The sequence below is a fragment of the Crocuta crocuta genome, unplaced genomic scaffold (genome assembly GCF_008692635.1).
Source record: "Crocuta crocuta isolate KB4526 unplaced genomic scaffold, BGI_CrCroc_1.0 scaffold188, whole genome shotgun sequence".
NCBI lineage: Eukaryota > Metazoa > Chordata > Mammalia > Carnivora > Hyaenidae > Crocuta > Crocuta crocuta.
Window position 1 is genome coordinate 2,422,148 of NW_027532599.1, and position 14,984 is coordinate 2,437,131.

Genomic DNA, 14,984 nt, shown 5'->3' on the forward strand with positions numbered 1-14,984 from the left:
AATTTTAAAATGCTGAGTTCTGTAGATGAACTATGGAAACAGAAAGTAGACCGCTCAAACCTCATGCTACTGTTGTCAGCTGTGTGGCAAGACTTTAAGAGTTTAAGAATGCTATAAAAAGTGACATTGATTTGTATTTGCCCATCAACAAAACGGGGTGGGGGCATCTGGTATGTAAAGAGCTTTTACTTTTTCCTGCTGTACACCAATAGTTTTGAATAGGCCATCAGGAAACGGTCTCAAATTTTGACATATCACTTGTATCCTTCTACCATGCTGGATAAATAATCTAACGCTGTACCATTCAGCCACATTTTTATGTGTTCACACTGCAGCAGTTCTGAGACTACTGTTTAAGCAATCTCTCATGGGGTAAGTATTATGATTTTTAAGTACAGTGCTACTTTTAGAAGATGTAAAAAGCAAAGTCAAACAAAGGCTATTAGTGTTTCTGATTACTCCAATCACTTTTATATAACCTGAGGAGACTTATCTGAAAATGTCCAACTGTCTTGGATTTGAATCTAGCGTCTGTACCTGTGACAGAGCAAAGACTATTTTCTCATATTGAAGAGATAACAAAGCAAAACAGAAGAGGAGCCCACATGGGGGTCTCTTCTTTCTGTCTGAGGAGACCAAAGCACAACTAGAAATTTCAGACTTTGAAGAAGCATATAGAAACCACAAATCTATCTCCTACTGTGCACAGAAAGTGATGGAAAAGAGGATTCCTTGCCACCGGAGTGCCTAGGGCTTCCACCTCACCCTTCGGAACTAGAGATGGATGAACTGGAGGGTGTGTACGTGATATGAACAAGCACACAAATGAACGCTCATGGAGAACATAGTGAAAACACAACACTAACTTCCCACCTAAATTCTGACATACTGGAGGAGTGCCACATGAAAGAAAGGAGTATGTTGGGGGAAGAGTTTGCAGGAGTGAATGGAAAAAGAGAGGGTTTTTTGGAGGGGGAATTTGGGGAGTTGCTGACAGCTGGAGAGTTGGTGAGGAGATGAGAAGGAATCTTAATAAGTATTTGTCTGTTAGCATTTGGATCTTAGTTTAAATGTTCTTTGAAGGCATGACTGAAAAATTACATTTCTTTCTTTATTCCTATTAGAGGTTAATAATGCTTTTTAAACATGGCAGCACATCAGAAACTAAATCAAGTGGGTCCATAAGATCAATAGTGTAGAGTCATAAGAAGAATCAGCAATTAGGAAAGAGAAGGGAAGTCTAAGGAGTTGGTCACTGTGGCCAGCTGGGATAATTTCATTCATCCAGGGAATGCTTCCTTCCTTCCTAATCATCCCCAGTTCATCTCCTGTGAAGATCATGCTTGGTGGAGACTGATTCAGTAACATAAACACAGCTGCCCTCCTGACATAGGAAGTCCAGACCTTCTCTTTCCTTATAAACCTGTTCTCATAATGAAAGAATGTAAGGCAGCATTTCTAATGTAAAAAGAACTCTAATAAAATAGTTACAAGGAGAGAAGAAGAGGTTAGTTGGAATTAGTTATTATACTGCACTATTACACATCTTAAAGAAATCTCAGGGACTTTATTTATGATTCTGGAGCATGGAAAGACACTGATAACTGTCGTTTGCAAAGTACTAACTATGTGCCAAATGCTGTGCTCATTGCATCACACAGATTAACTCATTCACATCTCTCTGAATGAGGTAGGTTCTTCTGGGATCATTCTCATTTGCCATGTAAAGAAAGTGAGGCACTGAGTATTTAGATGGCTAGTTCAAGTTCACCCATTTGGTAAATGGCAGAGCCGGGATTCTGAGACCATATGCTCAACCATCATATATGTTGCCTTTATTGACTTAAATTAACAAAATGTCTGGTTCAAATTCCTGTTAGTTGTTCTTCATATATACATATCCTGGCAATTAATATAACAATTATATGTAAGTGCTACATAATTTGTTGAAAGATGTCATTGCTTTAAGTAGGCATATTAGATGGTATATATAGCTGCTATTTCACCACACAAGGATGTTGTTATGGCTAGTACCATGGATAGCTAGCCAAGGTCATGTCTTCAAAGCAACACTTTTTCCAATATTATGACTGAATTACAAAGGATTTAACTGTATAAATTAGACTGTGCTTTATTTGAAATGTACTTAAGGAATTTGGAATCATACGTTGATACTGCATTCTTTAGGACATGGCTGTCAGCATAGGGTCTATATATAGCTTGTTTTCTACTTTCTAACATTTGTAACTGAGGAGGGCTAGCCTTTTCCTTTCAACTGCTCACTATAAGGTGGTCACATCTATCCTCTGTCCTTGTTAAAGATGGCATTTCCCGGGGCGCCTGGGTGGTTCAGTTGATTAAGCGTCCAACTTCGGCTCAGATCACGATCTCAGAGTTTGTGGGTTTGAGCCCTCATTGGGCTCTGTGCTGACAGTTCAGAGACTGGAGCCTACTTTGGTTTCTGTGTCTCCCTCTCTCTCTCCTCCTCCCCTGTTCATGCTGTCTTTTTCTCTTTCTTTCTCTCTCTCAAAAATAAATAAAAATAAAATTTTAATTTAAAAATAAATTTTAAAAAGGCAGTTCAGTTTATTCCCTGAATCTGAGACAGAAAAATTTCTTGAATAAAATGAAGGCTGCCTAATAGGATTCTCTTTCCTTCTGGCTGGTACAGACTCTCTGAGTGGTGAGAGTACTAGTACTCCAGTACTAGTGATACAAGCCAGTTAGTTTCCAGGCCTGTGCCATTTACACATCCCCTTTCCCCACTACTTCACCACCCACATCATCATGACAGCCAATCTTAAACCCTAACCATTTCTGCTGCTGCCTACCCCAAGTCTTTTCTGGCCCCTTTGCTGTTGGAAATGGTGGGACTAGGAAATGAGGGGCAGAGGCCATATTGATTTGCAGTAGTGACAAAGGCAAAAATCAAGAGGCAATGCTTCCCAATTTGGCATCCTGTTAGGGCCTCTGGATAGAATTGGAGACGGGGGGACATGAATCTGAAAGGGAACAAAATATACTTTTATTCTCACTAAACTTCAACTGACATTATTTCCCTCAACCATCCCTGTAGACCAAAAACCACAATTGTAGTATCAGGACTTGTCACTTTGTTACTACTAGAAATCAAATATTTTCATATCAAGCTCGTTATAGAGGTCTTAAAATATCATACACACATATCATTCTTTTGTAATCAAAGTAGCTCCTAGACTAACAGATTTTGTTGCTTAATGTGTTAAAACATGAGCATAGGCTATATAATAATTTGTTTATATTTTTATGGTAATATTTAACATAATTGCTTTATTTTATAATTCTACTTATTTTATGCATTTAAGGTAACTATTCTGGGGAAAAAATCAAAATGTTCAGAATGTCTGCTAGAAACTGATAGTTGGGAGGAAAAGAGAGTAGAAAAGCAATTTGAGGACTCCGCTTGCGTTTGGAAGTGAATGCTGGACTCCTGGTGCCTGCACAGGGTGCCAGAGAGGTTGTGAGGGATGGCGGTGTTCCCGTCCAGACCGACAGAGTGCTGCTAACACATCTATTTTCAGCCTACCTCTAACAGCACTGCATTCTGCTCCTATCTATTAAATCTAAGGAATCTGCACTTTCTTTGAAGGCACAGTGGTGGAGAAGTGTGCCCACATGGTTCTGAGGGCAAATAAGAAAGGTACCAAGTGTGGACCCTGAGCTCTTCAAAACGGAACAGGAGTTGAAAGAGGAGGTCCATAGTCTTAAAATAGAATGTCCAATGGACTGGAACACCATTACTACAAATATGTCCTTTGATGTTTGCTCCCTGCTGATCATGCATGAAAAACACTTTCTAGAAATCAGCCATGTCAGATGGGGACTCCACCATTCTGACTTCATAGCACCGGGATCACACTGAGTCCTGACCTACCAGGGATTTTCGGGACACTACTGCTTGCATGTGGTGAAAACATATTTTTATTCAGACATTTGTTTGGCCTTTTCCTCTATTACTATATGTGCTAAATAATATTGTCCTAGACTGTGTTCAAAGTGTTAGCAATAGAGTTTTCTTTCTTTTATCCCTTCTATCTGCAATCTTAAGAAGTTTACAGCAGAATCACCTGTAGCGCTCAAAACTATATACATTCCTGGCTTGTTCCAATAATATTCTGATTTCATCTGGTTTTCATGAAACTGAGTTTTTTAAAAGGTGCATAAATAACAAACATAGCCCTAGTTGAGAAAACTGCATTATGTCCATTAGTAATTAATCATTTAACTATTTTGATTATGATAATGGCTAGGAACAAATACCAAGCTTGATATTAGTTTATATCTCATGCAAATTTGGAGTGCATTATGTGCATTTTGGAGTAGCTTTTTGGAAAAAGTTGGACAATAACTAATATAATATCTACTGTGCTTCTTTTAATTTTTGTATTATAAAGTGCATTAATTATATAAAATGAAGAGCACAGAGGCAATCACTGTAATTTACTTAATGAATTTAAAGTCTAGGTATAAAAGGTATAAAACAAAAAGCTATAGAAGTAGAATTTTTATTAACTGAAAGAATTATCCTCACCAGGTTTATTCAAGTTCTATGTACTTGACCTACTCCACATCATGATGACACCAATCTCTAAGTAATAGATATCATTTATCTAATATTTCCATTGCTTTTGTTAGCCTATCTTGATTTTCCATTACCTACTTTTATTGATGAAAATAAGCCTTCCTTTAGCAACCTGGATCCCATATTTTTACTCTCTTGAATTCCAAACTCTTATACCTATCATTTTCAATCTTATCTGGATAGAAACTGTAATTTTATTCCTCAGAGACAGTCTTCCTTTGTTCTCCCACTGCTTAAATATCAAGGGATATTCTCTGAGGTCCCAAGTACTGTGCCAGACTCTGGAGATATGGAGATAAACATTTAGCCCCAGCTCCCTGAGAGCATACACGCCATTACAATACCATGAGATAAATGCTATCACCTAGGTAAGCCTGAGGTGCTGAGTTTTGGGTAACTTTGTGCAGGTTTGCCAGAGAAATGATTCCTGAAATGACTTAAAATCATTAGAGGAAGTTAGTCATTCAAGGACTGTGACTTATTTATCTGTTTATCACCAGCATCTTACAGGATACCTGCCTCTAACCTATAGTAGGTGCTCAATGAATGTACAGCTAATTGAAGAACACAGAAAACGTGGAATTTTTGGCGAGTGAACATAATTACCTGGATTTCAGTATGGATTGTAATTGATGAAATAGTTCAGAAATGGGTTTAAAAATGTGTCAGGGTCTGTAAGATTACTTTCTCTGCCATACAAATGTGTTACATTTTATTTTACGACAATAAGATTGCAAAAATACATAGATTTTTTTAAAAAAAGAATTCAAACCTGAACAACAATGACATGCTAAGACAGAAAATCTATTTGTCAGAATCTGCAAAAAAAATTCTACCCATATGACTTATGCAGCTGGATTGAGAGAAGTGCTTGGTGACATATCCATAATACCTGTGACAAAAAAATGCCAACTCAAGCCATCAAAATAGAATAGGAAAGCACTATATTCTTCTTGTGTTATCTCCTTTCTTATTCAGAGATCCAACTATTGTTCCAAAAAAACCCACACACATGTATCTAGAGTAGCCATCCTTTACTCTGTCTTTGACAATTGTTTTAGAGGTTAAAAACATCATCCCCATGTCTCTCCTTTTCTTCTCTCCTCATTGTTCCATATTGTTTCTGAGATGACAATGAGACACTCTTCCACTACTGTTCATAGAATACTTGAATATATCACTTCTAAACCAGACTACATTATCATCTCAGCATATTCAAGACTAAATACTGCACAGGAGGCATTTCATACCATTCTGCAATACAACTGAACATTATTAACACAATTTTAAGAAAACATCAGGATCTAGAATAAAATATAGGTTCACATTTAATTACTTTCTATAAGGGCAGTGATTTTCTAAGAATTTAATTTTAAAAGGAAGAAAAAACATATAGATGATTGCATTTAAAATATATCTATTTCTATATCTATCTATACCATCTATAGCTGTATCTATCTCTAGATACATATTATCTATCTCTATCTACATCTATAGGTATAGATAAATATCATTGATATATATCAATCAAATATATTGATGACATATCTGTATCTATATCTATGTAGCTATCTATATAGCTTTCTATATCTGTATGTCTGGTTGGCTGCTTCTCTTTGCTCCCTAGTAGCATTTGCTTGCTGTTCATAGCATTTCTCACATTAATATTGATACTGGATATGTTTAGATCTGTGTTCCCTACCATTCTGTAAGTTTCTTGAGGATCACAAACTACATCTCTCTGATCTCTACCTACTGCCTGTCACATATTGGATATCAGTAAGTATTTCATCAATGTCTTTTTCTAAAATCACTAAAATTAAAAAAAATTGCAAATTAACAAGAAAACATCAGTAGTCTAGTATAAAATTACCTTTAAATGTCCATACTGTTAAAATGTATAAATTGTTAATAAAATATTTCTCAACATTTACTTTCATTTCAAATAAAAATGAAAGCTAAATACAATTTTTGCCTACCAAATTGTCAAACTGATATACATACTATTACACAGAATGATGGTGTGAAGGTAGATTTATTACAGCCTTCCTAGATTATAAAAAGTGAGGGAGATATATTACCATGATTTCAAAACAAAAACAAAAACAAAATAAAACCCAATCATGTTCCTTATAGTCCTGTAGATTACCATGAATTCCAAATATACAATGTATAGAAAATAAGGGGAAATATAGATCTATTCTTGAATGAAATAAGATTACTGAAAATAATCATGTAGCCACAGACCAAAGTCATATATTAATCTCTATGTTTTCCATTGTAGGAAACACTTGTACATAAAATATATCTCCTATACTTCATGATATTACAGACTTAATACTCTTCTTACTCTTAACTCTAATGTCATGTATTATTCTGACAGCTTTCACTAAGGTCAAGGATGCAATGAAAGTGGCAGATGTATTGTTAATATACAGACTATGTATAATTCATATATTGTGTTAATATATGAATTCATAAATATTCACATTTTATATTCATGGCTTACTCCACCCATGTGTATTTTTATTACAAAAATATGTTTTCATGTGCCTTTATTTTTATATTAATTTTAATTAAAATTATATATATTCACTTTTATTTTATATTACATATTCATATAATTGTAATATATTATCTAATTATATGTGTGTAAACNNNTATATATGTGCGTAAGCAGAGACTATTCTCAATAGTACTGGCAAATCTTCTCATTTCGGACTTTATTGAACATTTCTTAAGTAGGCTTCTACTGTACATAAGATCATTACTTTTTATTCTAAAATTTGCTAAAATCTCATATAAAATAAGAAATAGATATTTGACTTTTTTTATGTACCTTGACATATTTCAAGATGATCATTTGATTATTATTTTTAATATGCTTAAATGAGTTTTTAAAAAATAATTCTAAAGTTAATCATTGTCAGCTTTTCTGGAGTTTATTGTACCTAATGAGGATATTTTACTATTTCAACAAACTGCTGATTATGGTTTGATAGTATTTTTCTTGTATTTTACACATATGCTCATGAGTGAGAGTCTGGTTGAGAGAAACAGATTAGAAAAATAGATACAGATAGAGAATGTTTGCACAACTCCTTGTTTGGGTTTCTTTTGCTAGTTTTGTAGCCTCATAATATTTTTGGCAACTTTGCCTTTTTTCCTATATTCTGTCACTGTTTAAAATAAAAAAAATTGGTAATGGGGGTTACTGCTAATGGGTACAAGATTTCTTTTAAGGAGGATGAAATGTTCTAAAGTTAGATTCTGGAGATAGTTGCACAATTGTGTAAATATAAGAATCATGGCGTTTTACATGTCAAAGGTGAACTTTATGTTATGTAAGTACATCTCAATAAGGTTGTTTTTAAAAAGTACCATTTCTTGTAGATTTAACAGACTCATCCATACAAATGTCTTTTCCTTATCAAAGTTTCAAATTTATTTGTATAAAAAATTACCTATTTGATATATTTCGTTTACCTGTAGTTGGGTCTTGTATTTTCTTCCTAACATCAATACTGCCTCCTTTCTACCTTTCTTTCTATTTGAAAAAGATTTCCTTTTCTAACCTTTTACAGTAAACTTCTTTTGTCCAAGTCTACCTAGGTAAATTTCCATTTTGTTAGGTTTTATCTTCTAATTATTTCATAACTTTTATTTATGTTGGATTATCCTGTTCTTTCTCAAGCTCCTGCTTAAATTTATATATGCAGGAAAAAATAATGAAAACAAATGGATTAAAATTAAAAGTAGGGTGTGGTTGGCTTACTGGTGTAATTTTCACCATCAGCTTTTCTATATTTCAAATGTTATCTAGAATCAGCATGCATCAGTGTTACAATAATAAAGAACCACTATGCTTAAATATTTCATTTATATGGAGATAGAGGTAGAATTCACAGTAGGGCATTTGACTCATAGGTATCTTTCAAAACATCCGTGACATGGCAGTTTAAATGAACCTGTGTTAAAATGTGTATCTACTATTTTTCATTATCATATAATGTGCGCATAATGTGTCCTCTTTCTCTGCCAGTAATTAAACCATGATTAGAGGAAAATTTTATCTTTGTATTCTATATTGGTTGGATATGTAGGCATAAATATATAAATTATCTGTTATAATTAGAATAAGAACTACAAAAAGATTTTTAAATTTTTGGTTAGAGGTGAATTTGCCTCTGAGAAGAAATCAGCCATGTTTCCAAATGCCATTTGTATAAAAGTGTGACTTCATTAACTGTAATGTATGAAGGTTGTAGGTAGGGGAGAATTTTTAAATTTTAATTGAGAATTCCTGTGAAGTCCAGAGAGGAGAGCAGGACTCATACTGTGACCTAAATAGAGTCCTCCACATTTTTTAATGATTCTTTAAAAATGTTTATTTATTTAAAAAGAGAGCGAGCGAGCGCACATGTGCATAAGCAGGAGGGGGACAGAGTGAGAGAGAGAATCCCAAGTAGGTTCCACACTGTTAGCAGAGAACCCTATGTGGATCTGGATCTTAGGAACCCTGAGATCATGACCTGAGCCAAAATAAAAAGTCCAAGGCTTAACCGACCGACCCACCCAGGTGTTCCATCCTCCACATTTTTATCGAGTTGAAGAGATCATAATATTTGAAAGGCAGATCATTCAAGATCCTAGAAAATTGTTGAGTAACAGCAATTTTCCTTAGGAAGATTAATGGATGCTCTGGTTTGAATGTGTGAGTTATCTGCCAGATGGTTCCTCATCTGTTCCTTTAACCTGCATTCTTTTCCCATATCTGTCTTTGATAGTCCCATATGTTTCCAAACTCACAAGTTAGGTATGGCTTAAGAATGGACATATTTGGGGACACTACTATGAAATTTTATCAAAAGCCACAATTTTATTTATTTATTTATTTGTGTCATATGTCTATATATCAAAAGGGCTGCTTCCAAGCAGTCACCTCAAACAAAAAGATTCTGCTATTACAATAGCAAATTAAAATAAAATGTTGGGTGATTGATACAGTCATCTAAGTGAAAAATGATGAGGGCTGAGCTAATACAACAGTGACACAAGTGTCAGAGCAGGCATTCCTGTTGAGAACAAGGAAAACCTGACAGGTTTGTAATGGGCTAGAGATCATACCGGCTATGATGGGCCAGAGATCAAAGTCAATGATACCTAACGGGTTTCTGTCTTAGCAGACAGGTTCTTTGAAAACTGCAATTATATCAAACATTAAACATGCAGAAACAAATGGTAGGAATAAAGTGGCAAGTTCAGTTACACAGTGTTTGAGTTTACATAGGGTGTTTGGGATGAGGTGACTAGTAGATCTATAAATATATAGTCTGGAGATCAGGAGAGTATTATGGACCTGAAACAGCAACACCATCCAATTAAAACATGTTCATAAATGAAGCTGTAGGGGAAGACTAGCTCAGCCATGGAGAATGAAGAGAGTAAGAAGAAAAAAATTCCAAGTCAGAATCTTGGGAAATAAAAAGAAGACTTTGAAGTACACATAAAGGTTGCTGAGTAGAGATAGAAAGGTATGTTGTCTTTCATCTTCTTTATTTTTTTTCTCCTATCAATCTTTGGTGACATCTCTCTGAGGCCACACATGTTTGTAAGGGCAAGGACTATATCCTATTTTTCTTGATTTCATAGCATTAAGTGCTTCCATCTCAATGTGGATGTGATGAAATGAAAATTATTGATGGGTATTAATCTCTACCTTTAAATTTCAAGCTAACTTAGATTTTTAAGAGAGTTTTGTGAAATACTAGCCACTCAAATTCTTAAAATAAAGATCCTAGTTAAAGAGTTTTGGGAAACACTGTGTAGTGTTTCACCTTTTGGAGATTCTTTATGTGCATTAGCATAGAAAAATCTCTGAGAAAGCCTTAATCATTTAATGCTTTAAAGTAATGCATAGTAATAATCTTATAATACTAGTTAGAAAATTTTAAACTTTAGGAACACCTAAATTATTTTTAGTTTGTCCTTCAAGGAAAGTCTCGAGACATTTACTTGACCTTCTCTCACCAACTGATCTACATTTTGATTAATTTTGTATTCCCACGGAGGATTTCCCAGTTTCATTTTTTTGTTTGTTCTTCTCACATTATTCTTGCACAGGCAGTATATATTCTTACACCTCCTACCTCCTACTGTTTCTCAACACCAAATGAGTTTAACATCTAGACTTCATCTCAAGATCCCTTATGTTTCACTCCAGTGAAGAAATTTTCATGCTCTGCCATGCCAAATCTAAATCAAAATCAAAACAGATTGCTTTCTTCATGTCTTCACACTAAGCCTTTGTCTTAGTTTTCAGAGCTACTTAGTTGAGGTTGTGTTCCTTTGTGTGAGTGAATATGGCAGCTCTCTCTTCACAAAGTAAATGACTTTGGAAAAATATCTTGGTGGCTAAGCACCTCAAGTTTTGTCTTTCTCTTTCTTCAAGAGGGTCTTTGTCTTCAAGAGGGTCTTGGTTTTTCTTTGAAGTTTCTATTTAATCCAATTTTGATTTTTAAGAACTTAGGAAGGTTTTTGAGACCCTCAATTTTTTTTTCCAGTCTTGTTTATATTTTTACCAGTGTTTTGGGGTAATTGTCCTAGTTTGGGTGAGAAAGGGGCACATAAATCTTAATCTATCATATATTTAGCTGTATTTTGTACTTCAACCCATTAACCTTCTGATTCAGAATGCAATGAAATCCTTTTCATTTTAGAATGCAAAGAATCCTAGAATCAGTATTCAGCTTTTTTTCCCTTTATTTGCTGAATGCCTCATTCTGGGAACATGAAGATGAATATAATACTAATAACAAAAATATGAACTACAATGTCAGTATCATTTTTTGGACATATTGTGTTCAACTTAGAGATAAAGCACTATTTGATCATTTTCTGAGAGGAGATAGGAGGGAAATCTGACACTGACATATGTAAGAACATTAATCGCCTGACTGTATTTAATTGATCTCAAAAAACAAAAACAAAAGGAAAAACAAGGGTGAGCATGTATGTTTTACCTGACACAAATATTACCAAGATAATGATTATGCTGCTCCTGCTGCTGATAATGATATATACTTATTGATATTTTAAGTGCCAGGAAGCAAGTTGTTTTTACATAAAATGAAATGTATAAATCTTAAGTGTGCGTTTACTGAGTTTTGACAAATGCATACACTGTGTAAACTAAAACTCCAATCAAGATACAGATCCTGAACAAGTTTTTAACGACCCACTCTACAAGTTTCATATAAACAGTATTGCATCTGCCCCTGGGACATGCTACTTGACATATACTTCTTTACTTTTTGGCCTCTGGATCCTGACAAAAGGGGATGATCTTGACATCCAGGTATAGCTATAATTTGGCAACATTAATAGTCCAGTTCTGACTGGACTAAAGTATATGCCATAAACTTTATAGATATTTCTACTTTTCAGAAGGGCAGACGTATTATAAGAGACATATATACTGAATGGAGAGAACATATTTCTTTGAGGCTGAAGAACTCAATCATTTGGAATAGTTTAATAAGTAGTAACAGACTGAATACCTGGATAGTAATGCTTTCTACTTTTTACTAAGAATGCATTGGTAATGTACACTGGTCAAAATTTGTATGTTTATTTTTTAAACAATAGTTGTATTGTTGGAATAAAATTATATGTAAAATAGCTGGAAACTAATTATAGGTAAAGATAAGAAATATCATAACTTATAGATTTAAACTGCTTAAAATCAAAACAATAAAAATTTCTTCCTTCAAAAACAAATATTTCTGGCTTAAAGAACAAGGGGAACATTTAGTATAGCAGTATTGTTTTTGTGATAATTTGTTATAAAAAATAACTATATCAACCCTTCAAAGCCAAAACATATACAAAATAGAATTTCTTCTGGTAAAAGAAACTTGCCCCTCCTCAACCCCTATGATCTTGTCAAAAGAACTTATTTAGCAAAGGATTATTTTATCACTTAAAATCAGGAAACCAAAATGAGAAAAAGCCAACTTCTTGAAAATAAATGGAAGATACTTTGTTCCATACAGATTTCATTTTACCCTTGATTGCCAATGGACCATAAGTTCTAGCTAAGTGTTGTTCTTTAGGAAGGAACAATGATCACATTCTTTCATCTTTCAGGATCCATATATACCAGTGCATGATGGTGGTCCAAACATCAAGTCATTTCAGTGCCAGGAAGTGGCATGAGGCATAGTGAACAATATAGATAAACTCTAAATTGATTTGGCTTTGGTTCAAGGTCTCTGAACAGAGTTGAACTCTGCCTTCAAACCCAGAGAGAGAACAGCTTGTGAAGAGGTGGACTCCAATTAGCTTTTCTTGAATGAGAATTATTAATTTCAGTCAGAGAGGATTTATTTAAGCAGAGCTTCCTCAAGAAATAAAGATCGTATATAACCTATGCTGTCAGAAAAATAAATAAAATTTTCTATCTTTGTTAACATGATAAAAGAAGTAACTAAACCACATAGAAATAAGCTCAAATACAGTAACTCAAGTTTTATGCCCTATGTTTATGGACCCGACATGTTGAATACGAAACAAGAATAGTACTGGTATCTTTGTGGTATGGGACTTACTCAATAAAGCTCATAATTTAGAGAGATCTCTTCAATTAACAAATTCATTTATTTTACCACCTGGCCAGGTAGTTTTACTTTTTGTTTCAGTTTGAAAATGACAGCATTGACAGTTTAGATAGAGTAAGAAAGAAATAGTGGGCATTAGTATAACACTGCTCATTGGATGTATTTTATTACCCATTTTTATTTTATTTTATTAAGTTTTTATTTAAATTTGTTTGTTAACATACAGTGTTATATTAGCTTCAGGTGTATAATATGGTGATTAAACACTTCCATACAACAGTTGGTCCTCATGACAACAAATGCACTCCTTAATCCCCATCACCTATTGTATCCATGCCCCCACTCTTCCTCCCTTATGGCAACTATTAATTAGTTTGTTCTCCATAGTTAAGAGTTTGCTTCTTGGTTTTCCTTTTTTTCCCTCTTTGTTTATTGGTTTTGTTTCTTAAATTCCACAAGAGTGAAATCATGTATTTGTCTTTCTCTGACTTATTCACTTAGTATTAGACTCTTTAGTTTCATCCATGTCATTGCAAATGGCAATATTTTGTTCTTTTTATTGCTGAGCAATGTTCCAGTGTGAGTGTGTGTGTGTGTGTGACTGATCCATTCATCAACTGTCAACCTTTGGGCTGTTTTCATTATATGGCTATTGTAGATAATGGTGTTATAAACACTAGGGTGTGTGCATCCCTTTGAATTAGTATTTTTGTATTCTCTGAATGCATACCTAAGTATGGGTAAATACCTAAGCAGTCCAGTTATCTATTGTAAATGCTTATTTCTAAATTTCATTTATGATGTTGTGATTGCCCTCACTTTCAGTACCTTGTAATCTGAAGAACAGATTCTGTAGATAAAATATACAAAGAACTAAAACGAAAAAATAATAGTTCCTAGAAATTTCATAAAAATAATATAAGGTATAGGGATCATGTCACAAGAAAAGGAAAAGATAAGCAAACTGAAGATACTTTGTATATACATATTTTAAGTTTATTTATCTTGAGAGAGAGAGAGAAAGAGAGAGAGAGAGAGAGAAAGCACATGAGCAGGAGAGAGGCAGAGAAAGAGAAACCCAAGCAGGCTCCATGCTGTCACAAATGGAGAGTGTGACCCAAGGCTTTAGCTCATGAATTATGAGATCACGACCTGAGCTGAAATCACAAATCAGACACTCAATTGACTGAGCCACCCAGGCATCCTTGTATACTTTTGTGTAAAAGGAAGCTGTGACTGGTCACCTCTTTCCACAGGAAAGTTTGTATATATTTTCCTTAAAACATGATGGGTCTTATACATACTAAGTACTTCTAAACATTGTAAGTATTGTTACTTTTAAGAACTTTTTAAAAATTTATTTATTTTGAAAGAGAGTGTGCGTGCAAGGGGGGGAGAAACAGAGAGGAAGAGAAGAGAGTCCCACACAGGCTCCATGCTGTCACCATTGAGTCCCACACAGGGCTTGATCTCATTAACTGTGAGATCATGACCTGAGTCAAAACCAAGAGTTGAATGTGTAACTGACTGAGCCATCCACGTGTCACAATTTTAAGAACTTTTATATGTAAAATTTGACAAGCAGAAAAGATGAAGATTTTCTTTCAACATAATAAACATTATTATTTGACAGAGCTTAAATATGAATATTGTACACATTTATATATTTTTTATAAATATAAATATGAAATATTTATATAATTTATATATTTTAAATATAGAGGAATTTAACAGCATATGAAATC

General features: G+C 34.1%; 1 protein-coding gene and 1 long non-coding RNA gene across 2 annotated transcripts in view; one reads left to right on the plus strand and one right to left on the minus strand.

Moving 5' to 3' along the window:
• GPC5 (glypican 5) overlaps positions 1–14,984 on the minus strand; it is a 1,368,124-nt gene that overhangs the window by 342,077 nt on the left and 1,011,063 nt on the right. The gene's annotated exons all lie outside the window — the stretch shown is intronic.
• The window catches only part of LOC144244758 (uncharacterized), a 16,624-nt gene continuing 16,092 nt past the window's right edge, over positions 14,453–14,984 (plus strand). Inside the window, exon 1 of the long non-coding RNA XR_013339053.1 lies at positions 14,453–14,561. This is a non-coding gene — a long non-coding RNA (uncharacterized LOC144244758). The remainder of the gene's footprint in view (positions 14,562–14,984) is intronic.